Source organism: Protopterus annectens, chromosome 2.part1 (assembly GCF_019279795.1).
Source record: "Protopterus annectens isolate FY-2018-M chromosome 2.part1, PAN1.0, whole genome shotgun sequence".
NCBI classification, from domain to species: Eukaryota; Metazoa; Chordata; order Ceratodontiformes; family Protopteridae; genus Protopterus; species Protopterus annectens.
The window spans coordinates 1,608,630,891-1,608,643,096 of NC_056729.1; positions in this window are offsets into that span (position 1 = coordinate 1,608,630,891).

The following is a 12,206-nucleotide window of genomic DNA, read 5'->3' on the forward strand; positions in this document are numbered from 1 at the left end:
CAATGCACTCGGATGGTATGTAGGCCAGTAATCAGTCCAATTCAAGTATGTAACAGCCAGCATACAGAACGTAATGCTGTTTAACCAATTAAAGGAGCTAGTATACGCTTGCCTGTACTGTTTATAAAGATAAGGCAATAATCAGGCTAGTTCAAGTATTTAACATACAGCACGCAATACTGATAAACTAAATATAGGAGCTAGTGTACACTTGCATTTACTGCTTCTAAAAGATAAGGCAATGCAAACACAATTTACAGCCATGACATAGTTATTTAAAACCTCTACGATGTACAGTTACACTCGTGGTCTCTGCTTGCCTGTGGGTTAATTCACGAAGCAGAGTTAACTCTAAAAAACATTCTACAGTTCCTTAAACATGAATTTACTTCAGCAGATACAATCGCATGTACAGAAATAAAAAACAACAGTACAAATTCCTTACCAATAACATGCTAGCAAGCACAGCAGCAGCAGCATGGGGAGGCTAGGACAGTGTAAAAATGGCGCCTTGCCAACAGGGTTCCCTAAGTAAACTTCCTTGGAAGGAAGGATGTAAGAGGGAGGAGACAGGAGAGATGGACTTCCTTGGAAAGAAGGATGTGAGGGGGAGGGGACAGGAGAGATGGACACGAGGTACAGGAGTGTTGCAGATGGAACGGGGAGGGATTAGGACATACAGCCAGTAGTCACAGACAATGGAGAGTTTGGGAGACTATCAGTGTTATGTGAAAGAGAGCTGGAAGGTAGTTATGTGGCAGGTAAGTAACCTTAGACAAAATTCAAACAAGATAGTCAGTATATCAGAGATGTGTTCTGTAATTCAGGAGCTGGAGTGTGGGCAGGATGGGTAGGAAGAGACAAAGGTACACTCTAGATTACAGAGGAAAAGGAGTGCAGTATAACTAAAAAGGTAAAAGATATATGGGGGGTGATGTCTACCGCAAATCTGTGATGCAGCGTTTGACCACACTAAGGTCAGTCAGCTGTCCATAAAGGAGTATACTATGTAAAGTACACTAAACCAAGAAAGTTAACATGCATTCACTACTTTCAGGCTATGGTTCTCTAACCGTCTTTGCTGGGTCCACAGTAATTCTTCTTAACTGATGTAGGTATTTGATAGGAGGGGGATCCCTTAAATAATGGTTACAAATGGTATTCACTACTTTCAGGCTATGGTTCTCTCAAACTTCTTTGCTGGGTCCACAGTAATTCCTCTTAACTGATGTAGGTATTTGATGGGAGGGGGGAACCCTTAAATAATGGTTACAAATGGTATTCACTACTTTCAGCCTATGGTTCTCTGAAAACTTCTTTGCTGGGTCCACAGTATTTCCTGGGTGATTCTTCTTAACTTATGTAGGTATTTGATGGGAGGGGGAACCCTTAAATAATGGTTATGAATGGTATTTACTACTTTTAGGCTATGGTTCTCTCAAACTTCTTTGCTGGGTCCACAGTATTTTTTGGGCGATTCTTCTTAACTGATGTAGGTATTTGATGGGAGGGGGGAACCCTTACATAATGGTTATGAATGGTATTCACTACTTTCAGGCTATGGTTCCCTCAAACTTCTTTGCTGGGTCCACAGTATTTTCTGGGTGATTCTTCTTAACTGATGTAGGTATTTGATGGGAAAGTGGAACCCTTAAATAATGGTTACGGATGGTATTCACTACTTTCAGGCTATGGTTCTCTCAAACTTCTTTGCTGGGTCCACAGTATTTGTTCTTAACTGATGTAGGTATTTGATGGGAGGGTGGAACCCTTAAATAATGGTTACGAACGGTATTCACAACTTTCAGGCACTGGTTCTCTCAAACTTTTTTGCTGGGTCCACAGTATTTTCTGGGCAATTCTTCTTACCTGATGTCTGTATTTGATGGGAGGGGGATCCCTTAAATAATAGTTACGAATGGTATTCACTACTTTCAGTCTATGGTCCTCTCAAACTTCTTTGCTGGGTCCACAGTATTTTCTGGGTGAGTCTTCTTAATTAATGTAGGTATTTGATGGGAGGGGGGAACCCTTAAATAATGGTTATGAATGGTATTCACTACTTTCAGTCTATGGTCCTCTCAAACTTCTTTACTGGGTCCGCAGTATTCCTTCTTAACTGATGTAGGTATTTGATGGGAGGGGGGAACCCTTAAATAATGGTTATGAATAGTATTCACTACTTTCAGGCTATGGTTCTCTCAAACTTCTTTGCTGGGTCCACAGTATTTTTTGGGCAATTCTTCTTAACTGATGTAGGTATTTGATGGGAAAGTGGAACCCTTAAATAATGGTTATGAATGGTATTCACTACATTCAGGCTATGGTGCTCTCAGACTTCTTTGCTGGGTCCACAGTATTTCTTCTTAATTGATGTAAGTATTTGATGGTTGGGGGGACCCCTTAAATAGTGGTTTCGAATGGTATTCACTACTTTCAGGCTAGGTTCCTCTCAAACTTCTTTGTTGTGTCCACAGTATTTTCTGGGGATTCTTCTTGACTGATGTAGGTATTTGATGGGAGGGGAAACCCTTAAATAATGGTTACGAATTGTATTCACTACTTTCAGGCTATGGTTCTCTCAAACTTCTTTGCTGGGTCCACAGTATTTCTTCTTAACTGATGTAGGTATTTGATGGGTGGGGGACCCTTAAATAATGGTTACGAATGGTATTCACTACTTTCAGGCTATGGTTCTTTCAAACTTCTTTGCTTGGTCCACAGTATTTTCTGGTTGATTCTTCTTAACTGATGTAGGTGTTTGATGAGAGGGGGAACCCTTAAATAATGGTTATGAATGGTATTCACCACTTTCAGGCTATGGTTCTCTCACGTTTTTGCTGGGTCCACAGTATTTTCTGGGCAATTCTTCTTAACTGATGTAGGTATTTGATGGGAGGTGGGAACCCTTAAATAATGGTTATGAATGGTATTCACTACATTCAGGCTATGGTTCTCTCAAACTTCTTTGCTGGGTCCACAGCATTTCTTCTTAACTGATGTATGTATTGGATGGGAGGAGAAACCCTTAAATAATGGTTACAAATGGTATTCACTACTTTCAGGCTATGGTTCCTTCAAACTTCTTTGCTGGGTCCACAGTATTTTTTCTTTACTGATATCGGTATTTGATGGTTGGGGGGAACCTTTAAATAATGGTTTGGAATGGTATTCACTACTTTCAGCCTATGGTTCTCTCAAACTTCTTTGCAAACTTGTTAGAAAATATTATTTCTGAGGTTAAAACCAACAGACCGAGTTAAGTTTACACCAGTTTTAATTAGTGGATACAATTTTACTAATCAAAATTATGCTAGACAAGATTATTTTTTTAGGTCTTTTCCGTACCTATTTCTTTGGAAGCAATTAGTATCAAAAATAATATTCAACAACTGGAAAATATTAATGGGAAATCAATATTTAAACAATGTTCCTGGGGACATAGGACATCCAACATTAAATCAGTTGTCGAAAATGGAAGAAATAGGTTATTGGATTTTGCTAAAATTATGGGAACCATTTGATGTAATGCATTTAAATACTGTAGGTATATTAAAGAAGGTGTCAGTACTTTTATTAAATATTTAAATAAACAAAGTTGTGCTAATGATAGCTTTACATGTAATTCAAAGGTAGTAGTATATTTGGCATCATGTGGATCTTGTACTAGTTTTCATGTTGGAAAGACCATTAGAAGACTTCCCCCAAAAGAATTTACAAGCATTTAGTAATGATTAAAAACAAAGATTTTATAACACTTCAGTGAAACATGCCAGTGTGTGTGTGTGTAAAGCTTTAAAAAAATATTTTTTTTTTTTTTAGAGAAAGTGCTTTCTAAGCCATTAAGGGGTGACATAAATTCAGTAAAAAACAAAGCAGGAGGTAGCAGCCACGGCTATGTAGCATAACAGCTTTATTAGTAAAAGAGGTGAGCGCTTTTGTGGCACCAGCCACTTCATCAGACAATCAAAGAAGAGTAAAGCACAGCATTTATACCAAGCTTATCATTGCCATCAACTGCCCAATTAATCCTTAAAGCCATATACTTAGTATAAAAAGTTTTATATCTAGTGTGAAAAATTTTAAAAGCTTAAAATTAAAAACAGCTCAACAATAGAAACAGCATATTACATCATACAACTTAATACATACAATATAAAATTATAAATATATATAAAAGTATAAAAATATATAAAAAAGTATAAAAGGTCGAGGGGGGGTACTACCTACTATTTCTTTAAATCTCTATTTAGAAGAATGGGTTTAATATTGATTTTGTCATTCAGGCCTACCCCAATGTTAGCTTGTAGCCTTATAATCCATTTTAGTTCCCTAGTTTCTACTCTATTCCTAATCATCTCCACCTCTATTGTTGGTATAATCTTTATCTATTACTAAAAATAAAAAATTGTGTGTCTCATCATGGTCCCTCACATGCCTGGCTAAGGCATTTGTCTCTATTCCTCTGGTGATATCATAAACATGCTCCCTCATCCAGTCTCTCAGCCTTCGCTTTGTCATTCCAACGTAGAAGGCAGGACAGACTGTGCAGTGTGCCAAGTATATAATATTCATACTGTCACAGTTAGCTAATATTCTGAAGGTAAACTCCTTCTTTAGATCTGAATGTAGAAATCTACTTCCAGTGTCAACGAAGGTGCAGTAATTACATTTATTGCAGGGGAAGGTTCCATATCTGACTGCATTTTCTATTCTTGTTTCCATGGGTTGTGGTCCACATAATAATCTTTTTATAGATTTTTTATTCTTAAAAGCAAATCTCGGGGTCTCACCTACCAGCCTTTTAACATCATCATCAGCACATAGTATATTCCAGTTTTTCGATATACTTCCTGTAAAGATCTAATGTTACTCGAGTAGGATACTTGTACTCTCATGTGTTTCTGACTAACAGTTCCTCCATCTATGATGGTATCCATATCTGAAAAGTATGGCTTACCTATTCCTTCCCTTGCCTCAGATAGACCCACTAATGACTGTTGCATCTCTTTTTCACTGTACCCTCTATGTATGAACCTTTCCTTCAAGTTCTTGATCTCCTCCTCATACTTAGTTTGATTAGCTGTGAGTCTTGATGTTCTCAGTCCTTGGCCTCTTACAGTGTTCTTAAATATATGTCTCGGGTGCATGCTCTGTCTATGGAGATAGCTATTCCTATAACATTCTTTCCTATAGATTTCAGTTTCCAGAATACCTCTATCTTTTTGAAGTATCCTGACATCCAGATAATCTATAACATCATAGGAATGCTTCATTAAAAACTTAAGGAAGCTGGTACTATTGTCTATTCTGTGGAAGAATGATAGAAATGAGGCTACATCACCTCCCCATAGAATAAAGAGATCATCCACAAATCTCCTGTAGAACTTCAGATGCCTTCCCATCTCAGTCAGTAGGAATTCTTTCTCCCACATAGCCATAACAATATTTGCGTAGCCATTTGCACATGAAGTGCCCATGGCCACGCCATCCTTTTGTCTATATAAATTTCTTTCAAACAAAAAGATATTGTTCTCTGATATCAGTTCCATCAACAGTGATAATAAATCAATAACTTGTACATCATATGTTAAGTCTTCCATTAAATACTGTTTGAACAGCTCAACACCTTTACTATAGGGGATGACTGTGAATAGAGATTTCACATCCAACGTAATCATGAGCCATCTATCCTCCACAGCTATACTCTTGCAAAATGCATACAGATCTTTTAAAAACTTTGTATCAGTTAATATATATACATTCTTTTTCAACACAGTTTTAAGGTGGTGCTCCACAAAAATGGACAAAGGTTCAGTGCACCAGCCCCTCCCTGATACAATGGGTCTCATGGGGGGCACTCTGGGATGTTTATGTATTTTAGGGAGTCCTTGTATGATGGGTAGAACAGGTTTGTCAACTATGAAGTACTTGAATAGCTCTTGGCTAATAACTCGACACTGTAAGCATTCAAATAATGCATTTATATTAACATGCTGCTTACATGCACCTGTTGAATATCTACTTTCTGATAAGAGATGTCATCATTCAACATTGTCAGCATAGATTCCTTATAAAAAACATAATCCATCACCACTAGAGAACCACCTTTATCAGCTGGTCTCACTGCGATGGAACGATCATTACACAAAACCTCCACAGCTTCTTTTTCTTTTCTGTTTAAATTATAGAAGCATTTCTTAAAAATACCACTATCATGCATCTTATATATTTCTTTTACACATGCTTTTTCGAATGTCTCAATAGCAGCATTGTTTACAGGAATATAGCTACTTGGTTTCTTAAAAATGTTTACACAGCTATTACTCATATTATTGTCACCAAACTGAGATTTAAGCATAAGATTCCTAGTAAACATTTTAAGTTCTATAATATTGTCAGTCATATCCATTCTACTTGCCGGTACAAAGGATTTCCCTTTGTTCAAAACATTTATCTCAGAATCAGTTAAAATCCGCCGTGATATATTCCATACTAATGGATGTTGGATTGTTGCCACATTTTCTTGAATGTCATAGGTTGTTCCTCTTCTATGGACGCTTTCTGTTTCATCCTTCCTCTGCTCGTGGAGCGGTTCCGAAAATTTGTAATTCGTATAGGATACTAATAAAGCTGTTATTCTACATAGCCGTGGCTGCTACCTCCTGCTTTGTTTTTTACTGTTCATTTTATTGTTGTTGGAGGTAACTCTTGCCAGCACCATTTGGTTTTTACTGCGGACATAAATTCAGTACTTGAGTCTAATGAAGCTACATTGCAAGTTTTTTTTAGTCTCCAATAAACCATCAGATTATATAAATATTAAATATTTTTGGAAGATTAAACAACTTGAAAATTAATAAGAATGTTTTTTGATTTATGTTTAAATTTATATTGGATATGATCTAATTTGATTTACACAAAAGCTTTTAGTGTCATTGCTTCTAGGATTAGTAAACATTTGTAGTAACACCATGTGATGTGTCTATCACATGACTTGAGTAAAACTTACTGAAATTTGGTGTTTGATGAGATTGTTGTTCTGAGGAAGTTCTTGTGTATAATTAAAAGAACAACACTGCTGAACTTTAAAGTTTATTGAAGTGCCGCTTTTTCTCCTTTTGGTGGACTTTACAGGTTATAACAATACATCTAAGAATAGCAACAACTATATACCAGGCAAACGGTTACCAAAGGGGATTGTTAATGAGCCGCTTCTTGTGAGATAAAGGGTTTGAATCTTTCCACCTTCATTTGTGTAATGTGAGACTTTGAGCTAGTTGCTTAACTAGACCGGGTTTTGGGGCAATTTAGACTTTGGGCTAGGTTCCTTCATGATCTCCTGGACTGCATGCCTAATAACTACCTATGAACTGTCCTACCTAAGTTGTTGACTGAATTGAAGTTGACACTTGAGAAAGTCATAGATGAGTGTTGGGTGAATGCACTACCAGTTTGCATTTAAAAACTGATGTCATGGAATTGTGTAAAACTGACACAGTACCTGAGAAATACTAGAAAACAAAGCTGAAAAGTTATAACAATAAAAAAACAACAGTGATTCAGGTTGTAGCCTGCTATAGGTCCCCAACCATGTCCCAAGTATCACACTCCACATTCCTAAGCACCCTGGATAATATTAGGGTCCAACCTAACACTCTCATACTGGACAACGTCAACTACCCCTCCATTAACTGGGAAAACTACTCATCTACCAATACACTTGCCCTATGTTTCCTGGAATTCATTAATTCCAAGACCTGGGACCAGCTCGGTCTTATCTCCACTAGTGGTAGCAACATCCTTGACCTGGTCATTACTAACATGGGCAACTGTTGCTCTACATCAGTAGTCAAATCCTCCCTGGTTAGATCTGACCATAAACTAATCACCTTGGAAATCCACATCCCTCCAACCCTCCCCCTGTAAAGGTAGCTACCATGAAAAACTTCTCCAAAGCTAACTTCGGGCTTCTAAAAACAGAGGTGGCTAACTTCATGGCACCCATGCAAATGGACAATAGTTGCATGACCATCGAATCATACACCAGTCCATTGTATGAACATGTACATGAATGCATGTATCTCACCATACTCAATAAAACCAAGAAGCTTTCCTCCAAAAAAAAGGAAGCCAATCTGGTGGTCCCCTGCCATAAACAAACTTTACAACAGAAGGAGGAAACTAATGTGAAATAAGCTGAAGTCCCAAAACTGGAAAAACTCCCTTATCAGTCTCAACAAAAAGTTGAGATCCCTCATCAAATTCTCTAAAGCTAGCTATGAAAACAGAATTGCAGCAGATAGGAAAGACAACCACAAGGCGTTCTATAGTTATGCAAAGAATCTCCATGGCAATACCAAGATTTGCACTGAGCTACTGCACAATGGTATCTCCTATACCAAGCTAACAGATATTGCCAATATACTGGCCAACAGATTCAGTGCCAACTTTACCCACCCCAAAGGACTTATCAAAATACCAGTAGATTGCCATGCACCCAGTATTACTGCTGCACAGGTTAAAACAGCACTGTCCAAGGCCAAGAATACAGCTTCTATGGGATCTGACAATATCCCTGGGTGTGTTCTACATGAACTACAGAGAGAACTGGCACCTCACCTGTGTGCTCTGTTCAATCACAGCCTCACCTCAGGCTTTGTCCCTTCTGGTGCATTGCTACAGTCATCCCTCTCCACAAAGGAGAAGCGACTACAGACCCTGGGAACTATTGCCCCATTAGCCTGACGAGTTTGATATGCAAAGCTATGGAACAAATCATCATTGACCTAATAAACAAGGATATACGGAAGCTCCAAATTCTGGATCCCACACAGTTTGATTTCATGAAGGGTAGAGCATGCCTGGTCAACCTGGTCGACTTCTTTGAGTCAGTCATCAGAGCGGTGGATGAAGGCAATGTGGTTCATACAGCATACTTTGATCTGACCAAGGCCTTTGATACCATTCCCCACTCAAGAATCATAGAAAAACTCACTAAGCTAGGCATCAACTCCTATATCACTAGGTGGGTTGTAAACTGACTCACAGATAGAACCCACAGTGTGAAAGTAGCTGACTCCAAGTCAGACTGCCGACCAGTCACTAGTGGAGTCCCACAGGGTTTGTTCCTGGGTCCTCCCCTGTTTGGTATCTACTTCTCTGAAGTCCAGGCCAACACGAAGGGACTCTGGCTGACAAAATTTGCAGATGATTGCAATTTGGGAGCAATTATTAACTCCCAGAATGAAGTTGACATCCTACAGAAAGGCCTCACTGAGACCAATGACTGGTGTTAGAACCATGGCCTTAAGCTCAGTGCCAAAAAATGTATTGTCATCCCCTTTGGGAAAAACCCAGTTCCCATGAATTACCCCATCGATGGTAGTCCACTGGACACAGAAGGCGTTATAAGATCTCTGAAAACTCAGGTTGACAGCAACCTCTCTTTTGACCACCACATTGCCACTGTGGTCAGAAGGCCCTTCTATGTGGCACATCTCATTACTAAGGGTTTTACATCCAGGAAGAAAGAGGTCATTGTCTCCCTCTGCTCTTCCTTCTCATTAGGTCAATCATCAAGTACAATGCCCCATTTGGCATGTACCTCACCAGACACCTGCAACAACTGGAGAGGCCGCAAAAGTACCTCACAAAGAGGATCCTAGGCCTTAAACACTTGTCCTATATGGACAGACTAAAAAAACTCCAACTATTCTCTGTCTCATATCGTCTACTTACAGGCAATCTCTGCTTGACATACAAAGCCATGTCTGACCCAGCTCTGTTAGAAATGCTACATCTAAAGAAATGCCAATCCCTCCGCACCACATGCTCCAAGGACCTCAACCTCATTACCACAATCAACAGAACATGCTGGAGGGACAGGTTCATAACCCAGAGACTGCCCATACTATGGAAAAGACTTTCCATACATGTCAAACAGGGCACATCTCATTACTAATGGTTTTGTATACAGGAAGAAAGAGGTCATTGTCTCCCTCTACTCTTCCCTCATTAGGCCAATCATCAAGTACAATGCCCTATTTGGCATGTACCTCACCAGACACCTATAACAACTGGACAGGCCACAAAATTACCTCACAAAGAGGATCCTAGGCTTTAAACACTTGTCCTATATGGACAGACTCAAAAAACTCCAACTATGCTCTGTCTCATATTGCCTATTTAGAGGCGATCTCTGCTTGACTTACAAAGACATGTGTGACCCAGCTCTGTTAAAAATGCTACATCTAAAGACATCCCAATTCCTCTGCATCACATGCTCCAAAGACCTCAACCTCATTACCACAGTCAACAGAACATGCTGGAGGGACAGGTTCATAACCCAGGGACTGTCCATGCTATAGAATAGACTTCCCATACATGTCAAACAGAGAACCTCACTGGCCCTGTTCAAGATAAATCTTGATGAGTGGATGTGAAATAGAAAATTCACTCCAAGGATCATTCCAGTAGCTCTACTTGACAGAGGCAATGGGAACTAAGGTTGGATGGCATGATGCCATGGTAATCCTATGGGCTAGGCTTGTAAAGGCTCCAGGGCCATTAGCCTAGTACACACCTATGAACCTATAAAAAGTCAGCAGAACTACTCATGATCATGCAACACATTGCTCTAAAGGGTGTCTAGTAACAAATGAACACCATAACCCCACATTTAATGTAATCATTGTGGCTGTAGGCATGAAAAGAGACAAAAGAACAAAAGACTGAGTTTATTAGATGCCTAGTAGATTTGGCTATTGTGTAAAAATTACCAAACTGAATAAATAAATAAATAAATATCAACAAATAAATAATGTACTTTCACATTTAAAAACATTACAGAAATAGAATATTTGCACAATAGGTGGTACAGTTACCATTATACAAAAATGTGCTTTGGCAAAAGTAGAATATTTATTTTTAGAGACACAGGCTATAAAGTCTAAAATGCTCATGACTTCTGTAGAAATTACCTATGTGAATACTGTGTGAAGTAAAGACCTAAACAGAGGTCTCAGAGCAATAAGGTGTGATGAAAAATTTGAAGATGTGACTGAGAAGGAAGTCTGGACAGAGCAACTGTAAATAAATGGTAAATGTAATGTGTTTAAGCTTGATACAAGAGCAGAATGCAACATAATGTTAGACTCCAAGGCCAATATTCATAAACTCTGGAAATTACAATGAAGGTCTGGTATGCCATGGAATGGCATACCAAAACTTTATCTGATTCATGTAAAGTGGTATACAGTGAGGAAAGTCCCTGTACACAGTCTTACCCTATTTTGTAGCCATAGTATCCAATACATGGAGTATTGTAAATAAAACTCCCAGAACTGTACTTGGTTCACAAACACTACACCAGCAGTAAATGGGCTGATCTAAATGGGGTAACATAAACACTAAATTGTTCAAGGTACTAAAGGAAAGATATTTTGGAGAAAGGTACCTTGAATGGCTATGGTAGTTTTATACAAGGCCTATACTGGATAAATGGGAGACTATCAGAAAAGGGAAATTATAACACGTGCTTCTTGCCTCTTTAGGGTTGCACTCTGTCCACTGGACTGTTTTTATTATTTATGGAAGAGTAGGCATGCTAAGTAAAGGGTTTCTTAAGAGAATGGATAGAAAATACAGGTTCCCAACATGCTTTTTCATTTTTCGCAGATGACCATTTGTTGATTATTAGTGATATAAGGGACATAATGGAGGGAACATTAGCTATTTTCCAAGAGTTTGGGAGTTACTTTGGGCTACAATGTAATTCCCACAAATCAGTTATACTGAAAGTTAAGGAACAAACAAGAGATAGACACCTCTGGGGCAGCAAGACACAATATTTCCAAAATATTTTAGAATGTAGGTAGGCGGTATAGCTAGATGAATAGGTATGGGAAGAAGTTTAGGATAGGGTACAACAAGTGAAGAAGCTGTCCAGACTGAAAGATCAACAGATAAAAAATCTTTATAATTTGGTGTAACACCTAAATGGTGATATAAAGAAGGCAAGAAGCAACTTCAAACTGCTGTTGATGTAGGTGTGAGGGAACAGGTATAAAGTACATGTTTGGGATTGTTGATTGTCAAAAGGGAGATAGGCCAGCCTTACAAAAGATTTAAATGGAATCTTTCCCAGATGGCACAAACTGGAGTGGAAGTTTTGGGTATTGAAGATAGTGAGTAAAAATAAACAG